Here is a 26,920-nt window from a genome sequence, read left to right as displayed (position 1 = left end):
TTGCATACTCTTTACTGAGGAGACAGAGTACAAAACCTCCCATTTTGTCTATGAGGTGGTGATGCCGCCAAATCCCTCTAGCTACCAAGCAAATGCAAGCCACTGGTCATAGGAAACACCAGAGTAAGAAAACTGAATGTAACATTCTGTGCATGTCAAAAATGCCTCAAAGCATGTGTCAGGAACGACATCGTCATGTATGAAGAAGAGTCTATTTTTGGGAATCTAGCACACATGCTTTAGCAAGAGGAGCTATTTAAAGCTGTTCCAAGCATAAACCAGGGTATAAAAACATTAGCAGAGTTCAGCTAAGGCAGAATGTTCAGATGGACTTGGGCACAACTGTCATTTTCAATGTTTTACTGATGCAAACATGCTAGGCAAACAGCCTGTCTTTTTCAATTAAGAACTATGAATTCAGCTTGGTGTTTAGGCTCAGTGAAGCTTCGGATGCTTGGCTATGTCTTGAGAGTAGCTAGACGCAAGCTCAGCTGGAAGCCCTGCTGCTAAAAGACTTAAAGATGAGAAAACAAAATATGGTGATTATATGCTGGTCTTCAACTGTTTCATTTCACTTTATACATCATTAAATGGCTTTGTTTTGGTCTTGTAAATGAATCCAAAGGAAAAAAATGCATGATCCACAAAACAAAATGTTTTCTGTGGGGAAAAAGTTTGTCATTGTAGATTCTATTAGATTGTTTAATCCATCCCTTTCCCAGCAGATCCAAATGTCAAAGTCTATAATATATGTAAGTCACTACCAATTGTGAGCTTCTGCCTTCCCTAATTGGTGAGTGGTGACATCCGCAGAGATAATATACTTTACAAGCAACCTAAGACTGAAGATGAAAAAATTAAACATATAACTGAAACAGAGGCTATTTAATTCCCAGAGGATTAGCAGCATGTCACAGAATACAGACTGATGTGTATCATTTACTAGCCTTGTGTCTCAAAGAAATGCTTTTTCATTTATATCAGAAAGGGTTTTAGTTAGATGCTCTCTAAAATGAAATAACTCCAGGAAAAGAAGTAGTCATAATTGGTTCTCACTTTGTGTCTGTCTAGAACAACATCTGTTTTTTTTTTTTGTCCCATATCTCTAGGAAAACAGTACCAGTGGACTGGAGCTAGTTTTCCTGAGGGGGTGTTTCTTACAAAAGGGATGTATTGTATGTATATCCTATAGATTGTATAATAATGAGATTCTAAAGCAAATGTATGGCATTATCCCAGGACTCTCCTACATTGAAGGTGGGGACCACACACACACGTTTTTGCTGTTCTGTTTTGGCATACTTCTACATTTTGTTTCTCAATATTCAGTTCTCATACATGTATCTTCATTTTTTCCATTGTTCTAGCAGTGGCTAAACCTTGAACCATCCCTTGTATTTGTTCTTTACAATTTGGTTGAGTCATTAAAATTTAGGTACAAAGGGAATTCAGGTCTTGCTTATATCTCTGGCTCTACCTTATGATATCCCAGTACTACTGAGCTTCCTATAATGGTACTTAAGTGAAACTGTTAGACTCTCAGACATGTACAAGTCTTTGTTACCCCATGAACTGCAACATGCCAGGCCTCCCTGTCCATCACCAGCACCTGGAGTCCATCCAAACCCATGTCCATCGAATCGGTGACATCATCCAACCATCTCATCCTCTGTCGTCCTCTTCTCCTCCTGCCCTCAATCTTTCCTAGCATCAGGGTCTTTTCAAATGAATCAGCTCTTCGCATCAGGTGGCCAAAATATTGGAGTTTCAGCTTCAACATCAGTCCTTCAAATGAACACCCAGGACTTATCTCCTTTAGCATGGACTGGTTGGATCTTCTCGCAGACAAAGGGACTCTCAAGGGTCTTCTCCAACACCACGGTTCAAAAGCATCAATTCTTCTGCACTCAGCTTTTTCAATAGTCCAACTCTCACATCCATACATGACTACTGGAAAAACCATAGCCTTGACTAGATGGACCTTTGTTGGCAAAGTAATGCCTCTGCTTTTTAATATGCTGTCTAGGTTTGTCATAACTTTCCTTCCAAGCAGTAAGTGTCTTTTAATTTCATGGCTGCAATCACCATCTGCAGTGATTTTGGAGCCCAGAAAAGTAAAGTCTGTCACTGTTTCCATTGTTTCCCCATCTATTTGCCATGAAGTGATGGGACTGGATGCCATGATCTTAGTTTTCTTAATGTTGAGATTTAAGCCAACTTTTTCACTCTCCTCTTTCAGTTTCATCAAGGGGCTCTTTAATTCTTCTTCACTTTCTGCCATAAGAGTGGTGTTATCTGCATATCTGAAGTTATTGATCTTTCTCCCAGCAATCTTGATTCCAGCTCGTGCTTCCTCCAGCCCAGCATTTTTCATGATGTACTCTGCATATAAGTTAAATAAACAGGATGACAATATACAGCCTTGATGTACTCCTTTCCCTATTTGGAAACAATTTGTTGTTCCATGTCCAGTTCTAACTGTTGCTTCCTGACCTGCATACAGATTTCTCAAGAGGCAGGTCAGATGGTCTGGTGTGCCCATCTCTTTCAGAATTTTCCAGTTTATTGTGATCCACACAGTCAAAGGCTTTGGCATAGTCAATAAAGCAGAAATAGATGTTTTTCTGGAACTCTCTTGCTTTTTCGATGATCCAGCAGATGTTGGCAATTTGATCTCTGGTTCCTCTGCCTTTTCTAAAACTAGCTTGAACCTCAGGGAGTTCACGGTTCACGTATTGCTAAAGCCTGGCTTGGAGAATTTTAAGCATTACTTTTTACTAGGTGTGAGATGAATGCAATTGTGTGGTAGTTTGAGCATTCTTTGGCATTGCCTTTCTTTGGGATTGGAATGAAAACTGACCTTTTCCAGTCCTGTGGCCACTGCTGAGTTTTCCAAATTTGCTGGCATATTGAGTGCAGCACTTTGACAGCATCATCTTTCAGGATTTGAAATAGCTCAACTGGAATTCCCTCACCTCCACTAGCTTTGTTCATAGTGATGCTTCCTAAGGCCCACTTGACTTCACACAAGTAGTTGAAAGACAAATATGAACAAATTTATGCCTGCTTGATCTGGTAACCATTCTAATTACATAATTACATAAATAGTAATCATAATTAGTGTGGTTCTAGTTAGATTCATTCCAGGGCAGCATGGTATTGTTGCTCCTGAGGACTACTGATCTAGAAAGGTGAGGAGGGAAAATGGAATCTCCTCTGGACTCAGACTGTGCTGAAAGTCTCAAAGATATATTGAGGAAAAAAGGTCCCAGTTCTCTTTGGTTCACTGATACTGTGTTAGGCATCTCAAACCAAAGTACCCCGAAATCCAGAAGGTGCCAGAGCTGAACTGTTTTTGAGATTTGAATGTATGTCTCTGGAGAAGAGCAAGGGTTATAATGATACTGTCAGATAACTCTGATCCTGATAATTATTTTTTCTGGTCCTATCAGAATTACTCCAAAGTTGGACCAAATATACCCAATACAGTTCACCTTATGCCTTTGTTTGGGGGAATTTAGCTCACCTTGGATTTCATGTGTGTAGATCTCTCTGTGAAGTTTCCAATTTAGATATTAGTGCAGAATTTTCTTATATATATACACAGACATATGAATGATGAAGAATCTCAGGATTTTCCAGATAAGGATAATTTTATTCAACTGTTATTATTATTATTATTTTTTTTGTTGAACAGGAGCAAGTTGTTCATTGAGCTCATATTGTGTTGCTAGTGTTTGAGGAAAATGTACAAACAGTACTTGCTTCTCATTTTCTTAGACACCAGGGCCCTGTGCTTCTTCACACTGCCAAAACTTTCTTTGGAGTTTATTTTTTTAGCTATACTGTAGCTAAAGAATGCTCAGTGTGAATGTCAAGGGTGCTTTGAGATTCCAGATCCCTTAATTTTCAGCTACTTTTCTCTGAGAACATTCCTAGACAAGGGAACCCAGGATCACTATATTTAAGCAAAGGAGAATGGCTGGAAGAATTTTGTACTCAAAGGGCAAGAGTCTGGATTTAGACCCTTGACTTCAGATTGTGGGGTTTTTTTTTGTTTGTTTATTTTACTTTTAATTTTAATGGAAACATACTGGTTACAGTCAATATGTTCTACATTTTATTAATTTGAGTAGATAAAGAATTCATTCAAATGATATTGAATTGCCCAAGAGATGCAGAGCCAGAAACAGTGCTCCAAATGATAACATAGAACTTGTGCGGTGAGGTCACCACTGCTGTTGCTGTATACAGAATCCCCAGCTTACACTATTGACACCATGGATGCTGGGCTCTGGGTGTCCCTGCTACTGCCACCTGGATACCTTGGGTTACCCATCACCCAGATGGAATTTCCACAGCACTCATTCCTTTGTCAGAGAAGGCAATGGCATCCCACTCCAGTACTCTTTGTTCAAGGTGCTCTGAGAGCTACACAGACACAGAATTGCGATGGCACCCACTCCAGCGCTCTCGCCTGGAAAACCCCATGGACGGAGGAGCCTGGTAGGCTGCAGTCCATAGCGTTGCTAGGAGTTGGACACAACTGAGCGACTTCACTTTCACGCATTGGAGAAGGAAATGGAACCTACTCCAGTGTTCTTGCCTGGAGAATCCCAGGGATGGGGGAGCCTGGTGGGCTGCCATCTATGGGGTCGCGCAGAGTCGGACACGACTGAAGTGACTTAGCAGCAGCATTCCTTTGTACCATCAGCGTGCTAGTTTTTTAAAAAATCTTTTTAAAATTTTTAATTGGAGGATAATTACAATATTTTTTAATTTTAAATTTATTTATTTTTAATTGAAGGATAATTACTTTACAGAATTGTGTTGGTTTCAGTTCTTTTTTTGATTGCCCCAATCAGACATATCTGTGAGCTGGGTCAGGGTGGAGATAAGATGGAATGGTAAGACTCTCTGCTTTCTGAATTATTATCAATCCTTCACTTTCATGCATTGGAGAAGGAAATGGAAGCCCACTCCTGTGTTCTTGCTTGGAGAATCCCAGGGACGGGGGACCTTGGTGGGCTGCCGTCTATGGGGTTGCACAGAGTCGGACACGACTGAAGCGACTTAGCAGCAGCAGCAGCAGTATCACTCACAACATGCCTAAAACCTGATCAGCGGGTTGATGAACTGCCTGAGCCAAATTTCCTAGTTGCCAGGTATCTGAATTACATTTATTATTTATAGCGCCTTTGAATTAATATGTCTCAGCTCGCCCCCAGTACTGTAGCTCTTGTCATGGCTCCCCAGAAAAGCAGCTGATGGAGTGTTCTTTATCCTATACTTTCTACTGGCATATGAAAGGGAAGTCGCTCAGTCGTGTCCGACTCTTGGCGACCCCATGGACTGCAGCCCACCAGGCTCCTCCGTCCATGGGGTTTTCCAGGCGAGAGCGCTGGAGTGGGTGCCATCGCAATTCTGTGTCTGTGTAGCTCTCAGAGCACCTTGAAAACAAGTTAGCATTGTCACTCAGCGTAGTTTACCACCTGATTTGGTGCTGAGTTGGGGAGTCACACTCAAATCTTTTAACCAATGTTTTCCCTCCCTGAATTTGAGTTATTTGATAAAATTACACCTTCTGGCAGGGACAAAAATTTTGCCCTGTGCAATTTCTGCAGACAATCTCTAAGAAGAGTAACCAAAAAGTAGAGTGCTCAGAGGTGCCAGAGGCTCGTGAATTTGTTGCACATTTGGGAGTCTGACAGGACTGCAACCCCTTCCTGTCTATTTCTGGGTTGAATGGTGCTGGGTTTAATAGGCTTTTGTCTCCTTGCTTCTTTGCATGCTCATTTGCGATGACTTGTATATCCCATTATGAATACTCAAATGTGTAGTTCTGATGAAATTACAGTTTATGGGTTCATGTCTTAGAACTGTACATACTCGTTCCAAGTCTAACTAATTTGTTTCAAATCACTCTCGATCTCTCTTACCTTATGATTTAATTATTGATTATAAATTCATCAGCTGAAAAGGTGAATTTAATTGCTATAATATGCACCTAATTTGGAGCTCACTACAACGCTGAATTGGTTTCCCTCCCATGCTAATTGATACCAAATGGAAGCAGTGTACAGAAATTTGTGAGAACATCTATCTGATTTTCACATCCAAAAGCACCCAAATGCAATATAATGATTGCTTTATTTCTGAAAGTGTAGGTTCATCGCATTTTCCTAAACTTATTCATTTGCTATTTTCATCACCTGTTTATCATTTAACATGTTTGTTGTGTAAAACATGGATTTAAAGAACCTGAGCTGTGCCTAATGCAACCGCTATTGCAAATTAGCCATGAAAATGTTCTGGAGGCTGCACACTATGCATATCCTAGTTTCAAGCACAGGTGTATTACGACATTTACACTTTCAACACTCTATCAACAATATGTAATTTCCTTTCCTATAGCCTTTTAATGAAATTATGATTCCATGACTGAGCATCCCTTCCTTATCCTCTTACCTATCCCCTGACTCACCTCTCACCTCACTAAATTGCCAAACATTCATTTCAATTAGTCTCTTAGCAAAATAGGGAGTTCTCAATGGAGAATATTTTGTGGCATTGCAAGGCAGTGTGCTGCTGGGCTCCAGAAATGGTAGCATGAACCAGATGTTCATAGAGTAATTGAAAATTGCATTTTATCAGATAGTATTTGCTGTCAAAAAGGTTTATCTTTACTTCAACAAAGAGGTTGATTAGCTCCCCCTGGACTCAAATTAGCATCTTTGAGGCTAGAGATACTGTTTTGCAATTCATGTGGTTATTTCTCCCCTGCTTTTGCTCATATAGAATTGTTTAAAGATGTCTTTAGCCTCTTGAAAACATACCAGGTAAAATGTTTAATTACTTGAACACAGTAATGTATATGTATACAGAGTTTCTATATGTATGGCTTTCAGGTTTTCTCATCTTGCCTCAGGTCTACAGCATTCTAATACCAGGTAGGAACAATCCATGCATAGATATTGTTAGTCATTCATTCAGCAATAGGCCCAGCTCTGGGAAAGTGTCAGCTACTTCTGTTATTGACTGTGAAAATTATCACCTTTTTAGATTTGCTTATCTGGGTTTTACTGGGGTGACCAAGGTCAGCTCAGTGATGAAATAAATAACTTTTATTTTAGAAATATTTCTAAGAATAGAACCTGGGACTAATATGAATCTTATTAATATTGTGCCAATAAAGCAGAAGAAACTATAAAAGAAGATGGTTACAGTCAAGGTCATATTTTTAATAAGAGTATCATGAAAGAATCTTCCTTGATCTAATTTGAACAGTCACAATGTTAAGGATTTTCTTTTTAAATTCTTCTGCTCTGAGATTGAACTTCCTGCTTAATTTTAGTTAATGTCATTGTAAAATGGTAGGTTTAATCTCTGACATGCCTTTTTACCTTTCTGGTTAGGAAGTACTCAGTGATACTCAATACCCAGTTTCTCTTTCCTTTTGAGGTCCAGGACCTTTATCCATTCTCAGTCTCAGCAATGGGTGGGTAGGTGGGAAGAGAGATGACAGGTGGATGCTTTTGTTTATTTCAACTACATTGTTGCACCAGATAAATGGATTCCTTCCAAAGCATTATTTACATTTTATTAGTAAGGTGGCCACTAGAATAAAATGTTGTCCTTAACTAATGGAAGGTCTTTCCTGGATAGCTCAGCTGGTAAAGAATCTACCTGCATTGCAGGAGACCCTGGTTTAATTCCTGCATCGGGAAGATCCACTGGAGAAGGGATAGGCTACCCACTCCAGTAATCTTGGCCTTCCCTGGTGGCTCAGACGGTAAAGAATCCACGTGCAATGTGGGAGACCTGGGTTCAATCCCTGGGTTGGGAAGATCCTGTGGAGGAGAGCATGGCAATCCACTCCAGTATTCTTGCCTGGAGAACCCTCATGGACAGAGGAGCCTGGTGGGCTATAGTTTATGGGGTCACAAAGAGTCGGACGTGCCTGAACGACAAGCACAGCATAGCCGAAGTAATGGAAACATTCATGCTCTTAGTGGTTGTTTGCTAGCGTTCTTTTGGCTTGGGCTTTTTGGTCAGAGAATTCTTTTAGGATAGCTCAAGTTTATCTACTTTGAAATAAAAGCATTCTTCCACTTTTTTATATAATAATGTTTTCTTGATCCACTTAGAGCTTTTAGTTGTCTCAAAGTCACTGTCTATTTTAAGTTTTATTATTATTAATAATTACTTATAGTAAAGGATTCATTATTCATCAAGAGAATAAATACCGAGGTCTTTCCTGACTGGTTGACACCGAGAATTTCTATATTTCTGAGCACTTGGAAAGAATTGGAGGATGGAGGCTCTATAAAGGGAGCACATGGAACAGTTAAGAATTTCATTCTCTAGGAGTTTATGGCCCAGTAGCACAAATGGTCCAGTATGGAATAGATTGCATGGGATCAGTGAAGACATTAATTAAGACAACTTCAGCTGGAAAGCAAAATCCTTTTCAAAAGACACTTCTGTGTAATGGGATTCCTTTGGAGGAATACTGGAAGCCATGCCCTGAGATAGCATGTGAGATAAAATTAAGCCCTATTTGGGTGATTTGCTAGGTGAATTTTTTCCAGTTGCTTCATGGTAAAGCAAGTTCTGTAGGCCATGGTAAGTAGGGATGCTGGCAATCGGACAACAGATGAGAAGCAAATCAAATTGTTTTATAGGGATAAATCATATGATTGGTTCACATACTGAAACAGTCCATTGAAATATCAAGATCATTATCTTCTCTGGGTTTTTCAATCTATTTAACATCATTTCTGTTCCATCATTAAGATGGTTAAGCACCATAAATAAAATGCATCAGGATAGGAAAACAAACTGAACTTTCCATTTAAATATTTATGAAATATTTTTTTCTGTTCATCTTCCCTTTAACCCTTTTCTTATGAAATAAATATGAAGAATTGAGTCCTGATTTAAAAAGCAATTTCAAGAATACCAAAATTCTGTATTACTTCCTTATTGTATAGGCAAAATATCTGTGAGATAGCTTTCCTTTCTTACTGTAGATGCTTTTTTATCATCCAGGATCAGGTCTTTGCCCCAGGTATTTTTGATCTCTGCCCTTACCAGATGGCTCATTATCTGTTTATTTTGGGCCAATGAAAGCTGATTTGACACATCTACTTTGGAAATGTGGCTTGACAAGGAAGTCTTTTCAATTTTTCTTCCTACAAGGCTTACCCCCCAAAAAACTTTAGCCATGGAAAAATCACCAAGGACCGAATTAGAAAAGGTTTGAACTGACCTTTAGAACCATCAGAAGAGTTGTTTTTTAGAAACTTATGCACAGCATAAGTTTAGTTCAGTTCAGTCGCTCAGTCATGTCCAACTCTTTGCGACCCCATGAATCGCAGCACGCCAGGCCTCCCTGTCCATCACCATCTCCCGGAGTTCACTCACACTCACGTCCATCGAGTCCATGTTACCATCCAGCCATCTCATCCTCTGTCATCCCCTTCTCCTCCTGCCCCCAATCCCTCCCAGCATCAGAGTCTTTTCCAATGAGTCAACTCTTCACATGAGGTGGCCAAAGCACTGGAGTTTCAGCTTTAGCATCATTCCTTCCAAAGAAATCCCAGGGTTGATCTCCTTCAGAATGGACTGGTTAGATCTCCTTGCAGTCCAAGGGACTCTCAAGAGTCTTCTCCAACACCACAGTTCAAACACATCAATTCTGTGGTGCTCAGCCTTCTTCACAGTCCAACTCTCACATCTGTACATGACTACTGGAAAAACCATAGTCTTGACTAGACGGACCTTAGTCAGCAAAGTAATGTCTTTGCTTTTGAATATGCTATCTAGGTTGCTCATAACTTTTCTTCCAAGGAGTAAGTGTCTTTTAATTTCATGGCTGCAGTCACCATCTGCAGTGATTTTGGAGCCCCCAAAAAATAAAGTCTGACACTGTTTCCACTGTTTCCCCATCTATTTCCCATGAAGTGATGGGACTGGATGCCATGATCTTCATTTTCTGAATGTTGAGCTTTAAGCCAACTTTTTCCCTCTCCTCTTTCACTTTCATCAAGAAGCTCTTAGTTCCTCTTCACTTTCTGCCATAAGGGTGGTGTCATCTACATATCTGAGGTTATTGATATTTCTCCTAGCAATCTTGATTCCAGCTTGCGTTTCTTCCAGTTCAGCATTTCTCATGATGTACTCTGCATATAAGTTAAATAAGCAGGGTGACAATATACAGCCTTGATGTACTCCTTTTCCTATTTGGAAACAGTCTGTTGTTCCATGTCCAGTTCTAACTGTTGCTTCCTGACCTGTATACAGATTTCTCAAGGGGCAGGTCAGGTGGTCTGGTATTCCCATCTCTTTCAGAATTTTCCACAGTTTATTGTGATCCACACAGTCAAAGACTTTGGCATAGTCACTAAAGCAGAAATAGATGTTTTTCTGGAACTCTCTTACTTTTTCCATGATCTAGCAGATGTTGGCAATTTAATCTCTGGTTCCTCTGCCTTTTCTAAAAGCAGCTTGAACATCAGGGAGTTCATGGTTCACGTATTGCTGAAGCCTGGCTTGGAAAATTTCGAGCATTACTTTACTACCATGTGAGATGAGTACAATTGTGCGTAGTTTGAGCATTCTTTGGCATTTGCTTTGTTTGGAATTGGAATGAAAACTGACCTTTTCCAGTCCTGTGGCCACTGCTGAGTTTTCCAAATTTGCTGGCATATTGAGTGCAGCACTTTGACAGCATCATCTTTCAGGATTTGAAATAGCTCAACTGGAATGCCATCATCTCCACTAGCTTTGTTCATAGTGATACTTTCTAAGGCCCACTTGACTTCACATTCCAGGATGTCTGGCTCTAGATGAGTGATCACACCATCATGATTATCCAGGTCATGCAGATCTTTTTTGTACAGTTCTTCTGTGTATTCTTGTCCTCTTCTTAATATCTTCTGCTTCTGTTAGGTCCATACCATTTCTGTCCTTTATCGAGCCCATCTTTGCATGAAATGTTCCCTTGGTATCTCTAAGTTTCTTGAAGAGATCTCTGGTCTTTCCCATTCTGTTGTTTTCCTCTATTTCTTTGCATTGATCACTGAAGAAGGCTTTCTTATCTCTTCTTGCTATTCTTTGGAACTCTGCATTCAGATGCCTACATCTTTCCTTTTCTCCTTTACTTTTCACCTCTCTTCTTTTCACAGCTATTTGTAAGGCTTTCCCAGACAGCCATTTTGCTTTTTTGCATTTCTTTTCCATGGGGATGGTCTTGATCCCTGTCTCCTGTACAGTGTCACGAACCTCATTCCATAATTCATCAGGCACTCCATCTATCAGATCTAGGCCCTTAAATCTATTTCTCACTTCCACTGTATAAGGGATTTGATTGAGGTCATACCTGAATGGTCTGGTGGTTTTCCCTACTGTCTTCAATTTAAGTCTGAATTTGGCAATAAGGAGTTCATGATCTGAGCCACAGTCAGCTCCTGGTCTTGTTTTTGTTGACTGTATAGAGCTTCTCCATCTTTGGCTGCAAAGAATGTAATCAATCTGATTTCAGTGTTGACCATCTGGTGATGTCTATGTGTAGAGTCAAAACAGATGCTTTTGCAATTAGGAAGGATGGAGCCCTTAAATCAGTTATTTTGCCATGCAGAGAGACTATAAGGCAGTTATCCATGGTGGCCTAAAGAGATTATCAGTGGGCTATCAGCATATAGAGTCATTTTAGAGCAAATCCTTCAGTACTAAGCATTTGTGTGCAGGTGAAAAGTTAGAAGAATATTGTGGCATTTTAGGTATTATGGTAAAATACTGGATATGGTAAATACTGGTTATCTACTGTTGTAGTTGGAGAATAGGTGAGATATATAGGTACCAGGGGTGATTTGAAAGGTACTAAATTCAGAAGGGGCCAAAGAAGGTTATCAGAAAATGAATTCTGGGTGAATTCATTCAAAGTTCTGTTTCACTGAGGTGGCCTCCTGAGAGAGACATTTTGTCTTTTGAGGGTTTCTGGCTATCAGAAACAATAATTCTATTCCATTATTCTTCACAATGGCATAGTCAACAAACTTGTAAGCTATTAAATATTTGAAACAATAGGCAACATCATATCTTCACTTCTTTCAAATCTTAATAATTTTGACTTTCATGGCAAATGAGACTCTTCAGGTTCCTGTCTTATTTGAACAGGAAGATTTTTGACAGAAGTCAAAACCTTAAAAACACATTCATCTTCCCGTACTCCAGTTAGATAAGTCTTCAGTTCAGTTCAGTTCAGTTGCTCAGTCGTGTCTGACTCTTTGCAACCCCATGGACTGCAACACGCCAGGCCTCCCTGTCCATCACCAACTCCCGGAGTTCACTCAAACTCATGTCCATTGAGTCGGTGATGCCATCCAACCATCTCATCCTCTGTTGCCTTTTTCTCCTCCTGCCCTCAACCTTTCCCAGCATCAGGGCCTTTTCCAATGAGTCAGTTCTTTGAATCAAGTGTCCAAAATATTGGAGTTTCAGCTCCAACATTCGTCCTTCCAGTGAACACTCAGGACTGATTTCCTTTAGGATGGACTGGTTGTATGGACTGGTTGTATCTCCTTGCAGTCCAAGGGACTCTCAAAAGTCTTCTTCAACACCACAGTTCAAAAGCATCAATTTTTCAGCACTCAGCTTTATTTATAGTCCAACTCTCACATCCATACATGACTACTGGGAAAACCATAGCCTTGACTAGACAGATCTTTGTTGGCAAAGTAATGTCTCTGCTTTTTAATATGCTGTCTAGGTTGGTCATAATTTTCCTTCCTAGGAGCAAGTGTCTTTTAATTTCATGGCTGCAATCACCATCTGCAGTGATTTTGGAGCCCCCCCCCATAAAAAATTCTGTCACTGTTTCTACTGTTTCCCCATCTATTTGCCACGAAGTGATGGGACTGAATGCCACGATTTTAGTTTTCTGAATGTTGAGCTTTAAGCCAACTTTTTCCCTCTCCTCTGTCACGTTTCTCAAGAGGCTCTTTAGTTCTTCACTTTTTGCCATAAGGGTGGTATCATCTGCATATCTGAGGTTATTGATTTCTCTGGCAATCTTGATCTTAAGTTCTTTCTAATTTGTGGTTTAATACCTATACTAAATTATGCAGGAGTTCAACTGTAGTCTGCTTTAAAATAAAAGTGCAACTCATTATGTTGCTTCCCTTTTAATAGATATCTGTAAACAAACACTACTGTAATCACCTGGAGAAACTTGGTAATTTTAGTCAATTACAGCAAGGCAGCTTCCCAGCCATGAGTTTTTAATTCAAATCCAGAGATACTTTTTCCAATATATGGCTTCTTTCACCACTTCTAAGCTCATATAGTCTCTCTTTTCTCTTCTTAGTTTGGATAATAATTGATGTTTGACTACTTGCTTTCTTCCTTCCTCTTTCATTCCATGGAGTTTCCAACCTGAGTGAACAATAGAATCTTTCCTTTTTAATATATGGAAAAAGGGGGAAGAGGAATGATATAGGTTCCAAGATAGACTGGTCAGACTGTTCTAAGACATCACCACCTGATGTTTTCAATTATTAATGAGATTGTCAGTTGTTTTAATCTGGGAAATAAACCAAAAGAATGGTTTTGATTTTAATTTAATTTAAAAATCAGCTTATTGGGAAAAAAAATGCCTCCAGCTTGTGAGAGTCATATAAACTGTTGATAAACTGAAGCACGTCCAATGCAGAAGCTGAACCATCATTCATATGCAAATGTGAACTCTATTAAATTTAGGGAACTATTATTATTATTATCACTAGTTAGAAAATTTAGTTCTTTTAATTCAAGGAACCATTTTATTTCAGAGAGATGCTTCATATAATTATCTGTTCCATATATTTTTTTCTGGAAGAAAAACTGATACACTAAGAATTTGAAGACTCTATTCATGTCAGAACACAGATCAGTGGCAAAGTCCAGAGTAAAGCCCAAAGTGCAAATTCTTTTTGTTGACTCACTGTCCATCAAGCTGTACATTTTAGAAGTTGAGTGATTATTTGTGAGTACTATTAAGTTTGGATTTTCTTACACTGGATGATTCTGCTTAGCACAAAATGTGAATTCAGAAATATGGTGTCTATGCACAAATTGGATCTTAAGGACCTGGAGCCAGACCTTTGTTTGTACCGACGTCAACTTAGAAAGTTTCATTATCTCAGAGTTTCACCAAACACTTTCAGATTTATAATTGATGTCAACTGAAGTTGAAGGCAAAGAAAACCTGCCTTATTTGACTGCAGAAAACATTACCTTACTGTTTGGTCCTAGTTAGTTATCTATAGTGTAGATGTCTCAAATCACACTAGCCTTCTGCTAACACAGCAAGTGAGCACTTCCTGAATTCAGCTGATGATCAATCTAGGCAGCTAATGAGTCTGCAAACAGTCTGAGCTGCTGGAGCTGGCACCAGGAAGCCACCATTCCAAACTAACCATTTCTCATTAACCTTTTGGTATTTCCTTTGTGATGCTAATTAGGGGCTCATAAAACTATCTGCTTTGGATCTTTGGTTTAAAATCCAGTTTTCCAAAAACACAGTCTACTTTAAGGCTTCCATAAGTATGATGTTTCCCCTCATGGACTCTTTGTGACCCCATGGACTGCAGCACACTAGGCTTCCCTGTCCATCACCAACTCCTGGAGTTTGCTCAAACTCATGTCCGTCGAGTCTGTGATGCTATCCAACCATCTCATCCTCTGTCATCCCCTTTTCCTCCCACCTTCAATCTTGCCAAGCATCAGGGTCTTTTCCAATGAGTTAGTTTTTTGTATCAGGGGGCCAAAAGTATTAGAGTTTCAGCTTCAGCATCAGTCCTTCCAATGAATATTTAGGACTGATTACCTTTAGGATTGACTGGCTTGATCTCTTTCCAGTCCAAGGGACTCTCAAGAGTCTTCTCAAACACCACAGTTCAAAATCATCAATTCTTAGGCACTCAGCTTTCTTTATAGTCCAACTCTCACATCCATGCATGACTACTAGAAAACCCATAGCTTTGACCAGACGGACCTTTGTTGTCAAAGTAATGTCTCTACTTTTTAATGTGTTGTCTAGGTTGCTCATAGCTTTTCTTCCAAGGAGCAAGCATCTTTCAATTTCATGGCTGCAGTCACCATTTGCAGTGATTATGGAGCCCCCCCAAATAAAGTCTGTCGCTGTTTCCATTGTTTCCCCATCTATTTGCTATGAAGTGATGGGACTAGATGCCATGATTTTTGTTTTCTAAATGTTGAGCTTTAAGCCAACTTTTCCACTCTCCTCTTTCACTTTCATTAAGAGGCTCTTTAGTTTTTTGCTTTCTTCCATAAGGTTGGTGTCATACCCAATCCTCACAGGTAAACCCGAGAATTCTAATTGTCATTAGAATCTTCTAGACACGGTCCCATCAATTCAGGCTCCAACTAATATAAGCAAGTCCCACTGAGTCAGTAAAACAGCTTCTACCCTATTCCTTCTCTTTAAGATCAACACCACTAGTGTGTCTGTAAATCTGAAGATAAGCATAGCATCATAGTGACTAAGAATACAGATTTTGGAATAAGACAAAGTGCCATGCTTATCTTTGCTTCTTAGTAGCTATTAACTTTACTCAAATTATTTATTTTTTGAGCCCTAAATATTATCATCTACAAAATAGGAGTAAACACAGAAATTAATTTATCAGGGTGGTTGTGAGATAATCTAGGTAAAGCACTTAGTGTTACTTCCTGACACATAGTGAGTGCTCAAAAATAGAAAGTGCTGTTATTACTATGGAGATTTCAGTTTTCAAAATATCTACTTTGCATGATTTCAGAGCCTCTCATCTGCTTGCTGCTGTCTATAATACCTTTAACAGAGGGTCAGGCATTTAATTTTACAATCATAGTTCAAATTTCAAGTAGCCTTTGGGAAGAGGGAATGCATTTATTCTGTTTCACAGTAAATTGTAAATGAGTGCTATTAAATTGTTTCTAACTTTGGGATTTGGGGTGAGTGGGGAGGAAGGATGGTTTCTAGAATAGTGAAGACTATAAGAGTCAGCAGTTGGGGAAAAGCACTAAAATGGTTTGTCAAAGATGACAACCTCATGAGTTTGCCCAGAGCTGTCAATGTCCAAATGAATGCTGAATAATTATTTGAATTACTCACTGTGAAATATCTGAATGCTGAAAAGCTGCCTTTACTATCAAATCATGTTTCTGAATAAGCCCAGTCTTTGGTTTGAGATATTAAAGAGTGTCCACAAAAAGTTCTTACTGATGCTGAAAATGTGGCCTCTGTGCACCAGTGACCAGTAGAATTTTGGAGACAGAGTTTTGGGTGAAGTAGAAAGAAGAGCTTTATTGCTTTGCCAGGCAAAGAGGATACAGCAGGGTAATGCCTCAAAATCTGTCCCAACTTAGGAGGATTTGGTGAGTTTTATAGCAAGGGTTCAACAGTGGGGTTACTAAGGATCAGGTTGTGTGTAGGGCCTTCACTTCTTTAATCTGGCCTCAGATGGTCTCCTGGTGAACTTCTCTGGTTCCTTTAAACTGGCCTCAGGTAGTCTCCTGATGAGTTTCTCTCGTGATATTATCAAACTGATCTTCTCTGGAATGAAGGATGGTAACATCTTCCATTTGTTGGGAGAGTTCCAAAGAATAGCAAGGAGAGATAAGAAAGCCTTTCTCGGTTCTATTTCCAGTTTTTTAAGGACTCTCCACACTGTCCTCCATAGTGGCTGTACTAGTTTGCATTCCCACCAACAGTGTAAGAGGGTTTCCTTTTCTCCACACCCTCTCCAGCATTTATTGCCTGTAGACTTTTGGGTTAGAGCCATTCTGACTGGCGTGAAATGGTACCTCATTGTGGTTTTGATTTGCATTTCTCTAATAATGAGTGATGCTGAACATCTTTTCGTGTCTTTGTTACCATCTGTATGTCTTCTTTGGAGAAATGTCTGTTTAGTTCTTTGGCCCACTTTTTGATTGGGTCTTTTATTTTTCTGGAATTGAGCTGCAGGAGTTGCTGGTATATTTTTGAGATTAATTCTTTGTCAGTTGCTTCATTTGCTATTATTTTCTCCCATTCTGAAGGCTGTCTTTTCACCTAGCTTATAGTTTCCTTTGTTGTGCAGAAGCTTTTAATTTTAATTAGCTCCCATTTGTTTATTTTTGCTTTTGTTTCCAATATTCTGGGAGGTGGGTCATAGAGGATCCTGCTGTGATTTATCTGTTTTATGTTTTCCTCTAGGAGTTTAATAGTTTCTGGTCTTACATTTAGATCTTTAATCCATTTTGAGTTTATTTTAGTGTATGGTGTTAGAAAGTGTTCTAGTTTCATTCTTTTACAAGTGGTTGACCAGTTTTCCCAGCACCACTTGTTAAAGAGACTGTCTTTAATCCATTGTATATTCTTGCCTCCTTTGTCAAAGATAGGTGCGTGGATTTATCACTGGGCTTTCTAGAACTGCCTTATGACCCAGCAATCCCACTGCTGGGCATACACACTGAGGAAACCAGAATTGAAAGAGACACGTGTACCCCAATGTTCATCGCAGCACTGTTTCTAATAGCCAGAACATGGAAGCAACCTAGATGTCCATCAGCAGATGAATGGATAAGAAAGCTGTGGTACATATATACAATGGAGTTATTACTCAGCCATTAAAAAGAATACATTTGAATCAGTTCTAATGAGGTGGATTTAACTGGAGCCAATTATGCAGAGTGAAGTAAGCCAGAAAGAAAAACACCAATACAGTATACTAATGCATATATATGGAATTTAGAAAGAAGGTAATGATAACCCTGTATGCGAGACAGCAAAAGAGACACAGATGTACTGAATAGTCATTTGGACTCTGTGGGAGAGGGTGAGGATGGGATGATATGGGAGAATGGCATTGAAACATGTAAATTATCATATGTGAAATGAATTGCCAGTCCAGGTTCGATGCATGATACAGGATGGTCGGGGCTGGTGCACTGGGATGACCCAAAGGGATGGAATGGGGAGGGAGGTGGAAGGGGGTTCAGGATGGGGACCACATGTACACTCATGGTGGATTCAAGTCAATGTATGTCAAAAACAATACAATATTGTAAAGTAAAATAAATAATTAAAAAAATAAATGAATAAATCAATAAAATGGAAAAAAAGAAAGCCTTCCTCAGCGATGAATGCAAAGAAATAGAGAAAAACAATAGAATGGGAAAGACTAGAGATCTCCTCAAGAAAACTAGAGATACCAAGGGAACATTTCATGCAAAGATGGGCTCGATAAAGGACAGAAATGGTCTGGACCTAACAGAAGCAGAAGATATTAAGAAGAGGTGGCAAGAATACACAGAAGAACTGTACAAAAAAGATCTTCACGACCCAGATAATCATGATGGTGTGATCACTCACCTAGAGCCAGACATCCTGGAATGCAAAGTCAAGTGGGCCATTGGAAGCATCACTATAAACAAAGGTAGTGGAGGTGATGGAATTCCAGTTGAGCAATTTAAATCCTGAAAGATGATGCTGTGAGAGTGCTGCACTCAATATGCCAGCAAATTTGGAAAACTCAGCAGTGGCCACAGGACTGGAAAAGGTCAATTTTCATTACAATCTCAAAGAAAGGCAATGCCAAAGAATGCTCAAACTACCACACAAATGCAGTCACCTCACACACTAGTAAAGTCATGCTTAAAATTCTCCAAACCAGGCTTCAGCACTACATGAACCATGAACTTCCAGATGTTCAAGCTGGTTTTAGAAAAGACAGCGGAACCAGAGATCAAATTGCCAATATCCACTGGATCAACGATAAAGCAAGAGAGTTCCAGAAAAACATCTATTTTTGCTTTGTTGAATATGCCAAAGCCTTTGACTGTGTGGATCACAATAAACCGAAAATTCTTCAAGAGATGAGAATACCAGACCACCTGACCTGCCTCCTCAGAAATTTGTATGCAGGTTAGGAAGCAACAGTTAGAACTGGACATGGAACAACAGACTGGTTCCAAATAGGAAAAGGAGTATGTCAAGGCTGTATATTGTCCCCCTACTTATTTAACTTATATGCAAAGTACCTCATGAGAAATGCACATGGAAGGAAGCACAAGCTGGAATCAAGATTGCTGGGAGAAATATCAATAACTTCAGATATGCAGATGACATGACCCTTATGGCAGAAAGTGAAGAACTAAAGAGCCTCTTGTTGAAAGTGAATGACCAGAGTGAAAAAGTTGGCTTAAAGGTCAACATTCAGAAAACTAAGATCATGGTCCCATCACTTCATGGCAAATAGATAGGAAAACAGTGTAAACAGTGGCTGACTTTATGTTTCTGGGCTCCAAAATCACTGCAGATGGTGATTGCAGCCATGAAATTAAAAGACACTTAACTCCTTGGAAGGAAAGTTTTGACCAACCTAGATAGCATATTAAAAAGCAGAGACATTACTTTGCCAACAAAGGTCCATCTAGTCAAGGCTATGGTTTTGCCAGTGGTCATGTATGGATGTGAGAGTTGGACTATAAAAAAAGCTGAATGCAGAAGAATTGATGCTTTTGAACTGTGGTGTTGAAGAAGACTTGTGAGAGTCCCTTGGACTGCGAGGAGATCCAACCAGTCCATCCTAAAGGAGATCAGTCCTGGCTGTTCATTGGAAGGACTGATGTTGAAGCTGAAACTCCAATACTTTGGCTACCTGATGCGAAGAGTTGACTCATTTGAAAAGACCCTGATGCTGGGAAAGATTGAGGGCAGCAGGAAAAGGGGATGACAGACGATGAGATGGTTGGATGGCATCACCGACTCAATGGACATGAATTTGGGTAAACCCTGGGAGCTGGAGAGGGAGGCCTGGCGTGCTATGCTTCATGGGGTCACAAAGAGTGGAACAGGACTGAGGGACTGAACTGAACTGAACTGAATTCTGGAGAAGAGCTCAAAGATATTTTTATGTATATCCCTTAAGGCAAAATCAGGATCCTGTCCCAAGGCTTCACTATTGTTTCTTGACTGCTCTCCTTGCCTGTCTCTGCTTCCTCTCCCTTCCCTAATTAGCAACTGTTTAAATCTGCCCTTTGGAAGTCAGAGAAGGTCACAGAGGCTGGAGTCTCTTTCCTACAAACAAGAAATGGGGGACATGGAAAGGCTTCTGTGCCCAGGATCCCCACAGGATCCTCTTGGTTTCATTGTGGAACTGCGAAGAGAGGTCCATGTTAATTTACATTACAAAATGCACATATTCTTGAGCACCTGTGGTAAGGCAAGCAAAGTTTTAGTTCTTTTCTGTTGGCATTGACTCTGCTTTGCTTTCCCTCTGCAAAAATGTGCATATCCCAACTCCCAGGGGCTCTATCCTTCCCTGCTCTCCTCTTACCTCACTGCTCTTAAATGGCTAATGGGACATCATTTTGATTCCTTTTTTTTGTTGTTATTTCTACCTCATGCCCAGACTTTCATTAAAAAAATAAATGAGGAGATACATTTTTCATTTATAATTTTTCTCTAAAAAAAGGCACTCTGCAAAGAACCCTTTCTATTCTTTCTTTCTGCCAGTGGATTGAAAAATACCCAGCTAGTACCTGAAAGGTCATATCTCCTTATCATATGAATGAGCTCACAGCAGGTCCAAGGGGACAGTGTCATCTGAGCAATGATGGGAATTTATGTGTCTTTGGATTTCTGCCTCTTTTGTAGTGAAAAAATGAATTTGTTAATGATAGAAAAAAAACTCAACCAAAGCCCCTTATAATATTCTCTCTTTATAAATGCCAAGAGAGAGCCACTCAGGTACTCAGTTGATGAATGAATTTTCTTTCTTTCTTTTTACTCTTGCCTTGTTTAGAGCTGTTTGTGAAGTCAGATGACTCATCTTCACTGGTTATACTGCAATGAATTTAGTTGGCAGGCTGTGGTTTTGTGTCATAAAATGCTTTGGCTTATAACGGACCTTATGACATGTTTGTGTTTGCCAGTAGATTGAGTTGGAGAGAGAGAAGGACAGAGAATGAGTGAGGGAGTGAGGACATATACAAAGACTAGCAAGGAATTGTTGAAGAAAGTGGAGAAAACCACTAGACCATTCAGGTATGACCTAAGTCAAGTCCCTTATGATTATACAGTGGAAGTGAGAAATAGATTTAAGGGCCTAGATCTGATAGACAGAGTGCCTGATGAACTATGGATGGAGGTTCGTGACACTGTACAGGAGACAGGGATCAAGACCATCCCCATGGAAAAGAAATGCAAAAAAGCAAAATGGTTGTCTGGGGAGGTCTTACAAATAGCTGTGAAAAGAAGAGAGGCGAAAAGCAAAGGAGAAAAGGAAAGATATAAACATCTGAATGCAGAGTTCCAAAGAATAGCAAGAAGAGATAAGGAAGCCTTCTTCAGTGATCAATGCAAAGAAATAGAGGAAGAGAACAGAATGGGAAAGACTAGATATCTCTTCAAGAAAATTAGAGACACCAAGGGAACATTTCATGCAAAGATGTGCTCAATAAAGGACAGAAATGTTATGGACCTAACAGAAGCAGAAGATATTAAGAAGAGGTGGCAAGAATACACAGAAGAACTGTACAAAAAAAGATCTTCCCGACCAAGATAATCACAATGGTATGATCACTCACCTAGAGCCAGACATCCTGGAATGTGAAGTCAAGTGGGCCTTGGGAAGCATCACTACTAACAAAGCTAGTGGAGGTGATGGCATTCCAGTTGAGCTGTTTCAAATCCTGAAAGATGATGCTGTCAAAGTGCTGCACTCAATGTGCCAGCAAATTTGGAAAACTCAGCAGTGGCCACAGGACTGGAAAAGGTCGGTTTTCATTCCCATCCCAAAGAAAGGCAATGCCAAAGAATGCTCAAACTACCACACGATTGCACTCATCTCACACGCTAGTAAAGTAATGCTTAAAATTCTCCAAGCCAGGCTTCAGTATTACGTGAACTGTGAACTTCCAGATGTTCAAGCTGGTTTTAGAAAAGGCAGAGGAATCAGAGATCAAATTGCCAATATCCACTGGATCATGGAAAAAGCAAGAGAGTTCCAGAAAAACATCTAATTTTGTTTTATTGAATATGCCAAAGCCTTTGACTGTGTGGATCACAATAAACTGTGGAAAATTCTGCAAGAGATGGGAATAGCAGACCACCTAACCTGCCTCTTGAGAAATCTGTATGCAGGTCAGGAAGCAACAGTTAGAACTGGACATGGAACAACAGACTGGTTCCAAATAGGAAAAGGAGTACGTCAAGGCTTATTGAACTTATATGCAGAGTACATCATGAGAAACTCTGGCCTGGAAGAAGCACAAGGTGGAATCAAGATTGCCAGGAGAAATATCAATCATCTCAGATATGCAGATGACACCACCCTTATGGCAGAAAGTTAAGAGGAGCTAAAAAGCCTCTTGATGAAAGTGAAAGAGGAGAGTGAAAAAGTTGGCCTAAAGCTCAACATTCAGAAAACGAAAATCATGGCATCCGGTCCCATCACTTCATGGGAAATAGATGGGGAAACAGTGGAAACAGCATCAGACTTTATTTGGGGGGGCTCCAAAATCACTGCACATGGTGATTGCAGCCATGAAATTAAAAGACGCTTACTCCTTGGAAGGAAAGTTATGACCAACCTAAATAGCATATTGAAAAGCAGAGATATTACTTTGCCAACAAAGATCCATCTAGTCAAGCCTATGGTTTTTCCAGTGGTCATGCATGGATGTGAGTTGGACTGTGAAGAAAACTGAGTGTCGAAGAATTGATGCTTTTGAACTGTGGTGTTGGAGAAGACTCTTGAGAGTCCTTTGGACTGCAAGGAGATCCAACCAGTCCATTCTAAAGGAGATCAGTCCTGGCTGTTCATTGGAAGGACTTATGTTGATCCTGAAACTCCAATACTTTGGCCACCTCATGCAAAGAGTTGACTCATTTGAAAAGACTCTGGTGCTGGGAGGGATGCGGGGCAGGAGAAGGGGACGACCGAGGATGAGATGGCTGGATGGCATCACTGACTCGATGGACATGAGTGTGAGTGAACTCCGGGAGTTGGTGATGGACAGGGAGGCCTGGCGTGCTGCAGTACATGGGGTCACAAAGAGTGGGACACGACTGAGCGTTGAACTGAACTGAACTGAACTGTATCACTAAGGCATGTCTGACTCTTTTGCGCCTCATGGACTGTAGCCCACCAAGTTCCTCTGTCCATGGGGTTTCCCAGGCAAGAATACTGGAGTACATTGCCATTTACTCTTCCAGGAGATCTTTCCAACTCAGGGATGGAATTCACGTCTCCTGGATTGGCAGGCAGATTCCTTACCACTGAGCCACCAGGGAAGCTCAGGATGGAATTAGGGAGATGCAAAAAGGACTTACGGAGAAGGCAATGGCACCCCACTCCAGGACTCTTGCCTGGAAAATCCTATGGACGGAGGAGCCTGGTAGGCTGCAGTCCATGGGGTCGCTAAGAGTCGGACACGACTGAGCGACTTCACTTTCACGCATTGGAGAAGGAAATGGCAACCCACTCCAGTGTTCTTGCCTGGAGAATCCCAGGGACAGGGGAGCCTGGTGGGCTGCCATCTCCGGGGTCGCACAGAGTTGGACACGACTGAAGCGCCTTAGCAGCAGCAGCAGCAGCAGCAGCAAAAAGGACTTCTAACACAGGAACACACGGTGTTTTTTTTTTTTTAAAAGACAGATTCTGAAAATCAAAAACAATCTTTCCTAGCTTAAACATAACATCTGATGATCAATGTAAATGGAAGGATATAGTTTTTGCCTTCCTAATAATTGCAATCCACATAATCCACACAGAATCCAGTAATCTGTGTCACAGGCAATATGCAAAATCCTTAAAAGATCATTATAGTCCTAAAATGATTTAGTGCCTTGTTGCCCAGGGTAAAGAGAAGTGTAGTTTTTGCTCTGTTATTTATTTATCACAGAGCCCTGGATAAGTCACTAACCTCTCAAAATTTTAATTCATATATTTATAGAGGGGCTGATGAGCAATATTCCAATAATGTTGCTAGGATCAATAACCAAAATGCTTTTTATATGTGTAGAATACCTTTTCTTGGTATAATATAATTGTGAGTCAGATAGCTATTTTTTTCTCTGCCATTCTTCTCCTTGCCTTTCGACCTGAGCACTTTACTATCAGCCCAATCTAGTTTAGCATATAATTACTGACCTGAGAGTCAGGGGCTTTTGGTTCTCATTATGCTGCACAAATTCATAGCTGTGTGCCTGTATGCAAGTTACTTGTCCTGTCCAGGCTTTGGGTTTCTTAAAGAAAAAAATTATGGTTAAAAACTAAGGATCAGTGAAGTTCTATCAAGAAGGGGCTTTTCACTCTAGTGTTAGAGGCCAAACAAGGGCATGGTGGATTTAGATTGTCTGTTCATTCTTCTTTCCCTAAGCAAGTTCACCATACCTGCTTGGTACCTGTCTCCATTTTCCTTAAACATCATTTAGGCCTCCTCCTTGGCTACCATGTCACACGTCTCACAGTCAAACCGTTTTTCTTAAATCTAACACAGTAAGCCAAATCTGTTGTCATTTCTTCTATGGGGTCAGTTGTTAGCTGCTAACTTTACTATAGACTCTGCCCCCTCCCCTCCCCCACTTTTCCCCTTGATGTTTTTTTAGTTTTTTCTCCAAATCTCCCTCTTTTAAGCTCAGCATAATTCTGTCCTCTTTTCTTCTAGGGGCAACTTCTGAATCATCATTATGTTTTTATGAAACATAGAGATTTTTTAATGACATCAAGAATTTCTTGGGTTACCGTGTTCCCTTATCGAAGATTTTTATGGCTTCTTTTCATTTGGTAGAGTTGACTTCTTTATTACTTTTCCCCTCCTTCCACACAGCTCATAACACACTCCTATGAATAGAGAAGACCCTTAGTGGACAAATGTTGATCACTTCATTGCTTTGAATACTACCAAACAACAGATGCCAGCCACCAATGTTTGATCTCCAGGGCAGTTCTCATCCACCCCATTCTATAGATGCCAGAGGTAAAATGATTAAGACAGGGTGAGAATCAGAAGAGAGTTTATATTTCCTGGATTTGTTATGTGACTCCAGAGCATTGTTCTTTTTCCATTTGAAATCTCAAAGGCTACTGGATTGGCAGGAAGTTTTCATACCTGTTACGAAAGGACTATGTCCTCCAATTTAGAAGACATGTTGCTTAGGGAAACTGCAGCTGAATATAACAGTGGAGCCAGAAAGATCAGGGAGGCAGAAGCATTGCTATGAGATGGAAGGAAAGAAATGGCATTCCTAACTAGCCCAGGGGGCATGTTTGATAGTACATGGGTGTGTCTACAGTGTTGGCATCTGTATAGATATTGACTTTTTATTTTGTTTAACGTTTTACTCTTTGATTTGGCCTGCTGTGCAATCTGTGTCACTGGCAATTTCATTGACCATAACACTTCAATTGAATCACAGCTTGAGTTTTCTTAAAGTTTCCTTCCCTCTAACCTTGATAATTTCTTACTCACGTTGGGGCTTAAAACTTTTTCTTTCAAAAATGCCTGATGAAATTAAAATCTTTAGCTTCTGTTCCCCTCATCATTTCCTCTGATCTGGACTATTTGGGGTCAAATGTTCTCATTAAGATAAATGTCTTGTTTTATCAGATGGCTTCATTCTTTCTCACTTAAGGGACTGCAAGTTTGCTGAGCCCCAGTCATTCTAGATTGGTTGGTTCTTTGTGGTACTGTATGGGCATTTTGGAGAAGGCTCTCACAGATGATCTAAAAAATATTTTCCACATGGTTAAAGCACCCTATGATTACTCTTCACTTCCTAATATTTATTAGGGTATTTCCTATTGTTTTTTCTTTTTATTGGGATTTTTGTTGTTTGAGGGGAAAAATCCTGATTCAGGCATCTGTATTCAAGTCCTGGATCTGTAACTGACTTCATTTGTGATCTTAAATGACTTACTTCCTTATCATATTGGGCCCCAGTTTCCTCATCTATAGATGAAGAGTTTGGACTGGAATGATTTATAGGGACTTATTATCGCTGATTCTTTATGAATGTTCAATTTTCATTAGTATGAAAGTATGAAGTAGATGTAGAAGGGGAAGTAGAGGCATGTTAGTTAGATTTTCCTTTGTATTTCTAAAGACCAAGACAGGATAGGAAATGTGACTCATCCATGGGGCTTTGGGTTGTAAAAATCCTTCTGTTGTGGCAAATGAGATTAGGGTGAAACATTGGTGAAGATAGCGTGGATTAAACATTCTGAGTTCTTCCTCTTTGACTTTTGTTTACGTGTGTTTAGCTTAACTCTGCTTTCAAGTGTGTGTATTTTTGTGGAAATGGTCCTCCTTTCCTTTTACAACCGATTCATGTTCTCGTCTTCCTTTTCCCTTACTGAATCATCAATTTCTGAATAGTTTGCAATTTTCAACTTAATTAGGTCTTTCCCCTAAGTGAAGAACACAGATGTTCCCTCTTTGTTGCTTTGGCAGCTACCTCTGCCTTCCCCAAATGGAATGGTTAGCTCTTTCTTTCAATTTCTTAGGTATTCACTTGTTCAGGACTCCTAGCCCATCTCCTGGTGATGCAAGTCCCAATTCTGATGACCAAAATTGTTCCTTTTGGTGCCTTTCAATCTTTAGGGGAAATTAATTCACATGAAATGGAGGATTTAGCAATCTTTCAGAGCTCCATTTGGCTCATTATGAGAGACATTTTTAACAACGTGAAAAATATTTTTTAGATTATTTTTTAATAATCTCCAGTGATTCTGTTATTCAGCCTTTTGAGATGCTAATTAGTCTGTGAGAAGAACCTAGGCCAATGTCTCTGATGTGGTTTGGATGGAGAAACAGAAGATAAGAAAGATCCTAAATATACTTTGCCCCTGAATTACCTGGTTGCTCAGATGGTGAACAATCTGCC

At 40.0% G+C, this 26,920-nt stretch overlaps 1 protein-coding gene across 2 annotated transcripts in view; it reads left to right on the top strand.

Annotated features, from left to right (window-relative positions):
• The window catches only part of PCDH19 (protocadherin 19), a 130,192-nt gene that overhangs the window by 70,915 nt on the left and 32,357 nt on the right, over nucleotides 1-26,920 (top strand). The window lies entirely within an intron of this gene.

The sequence above is a fragment of the Oryx dammah genome, unplaced genomic scaffold (assembly GCF_014754425.2).
Source record: "Oryx dammah isolate SB20612 unplaced genomic scaffold, SCBI_Odam_1.1 HiC_scaffold_23, whole genome shotgun sequence".
Lineage (NCBI taxonomy): Eukaryota > Metazoa > Chordata > Mammalia > Artiodactyla > Bovidae > Oryx > Oryx dammah.
This window is presented reverse-complemented; position numbering and strand designations above follow the sequence as displayed.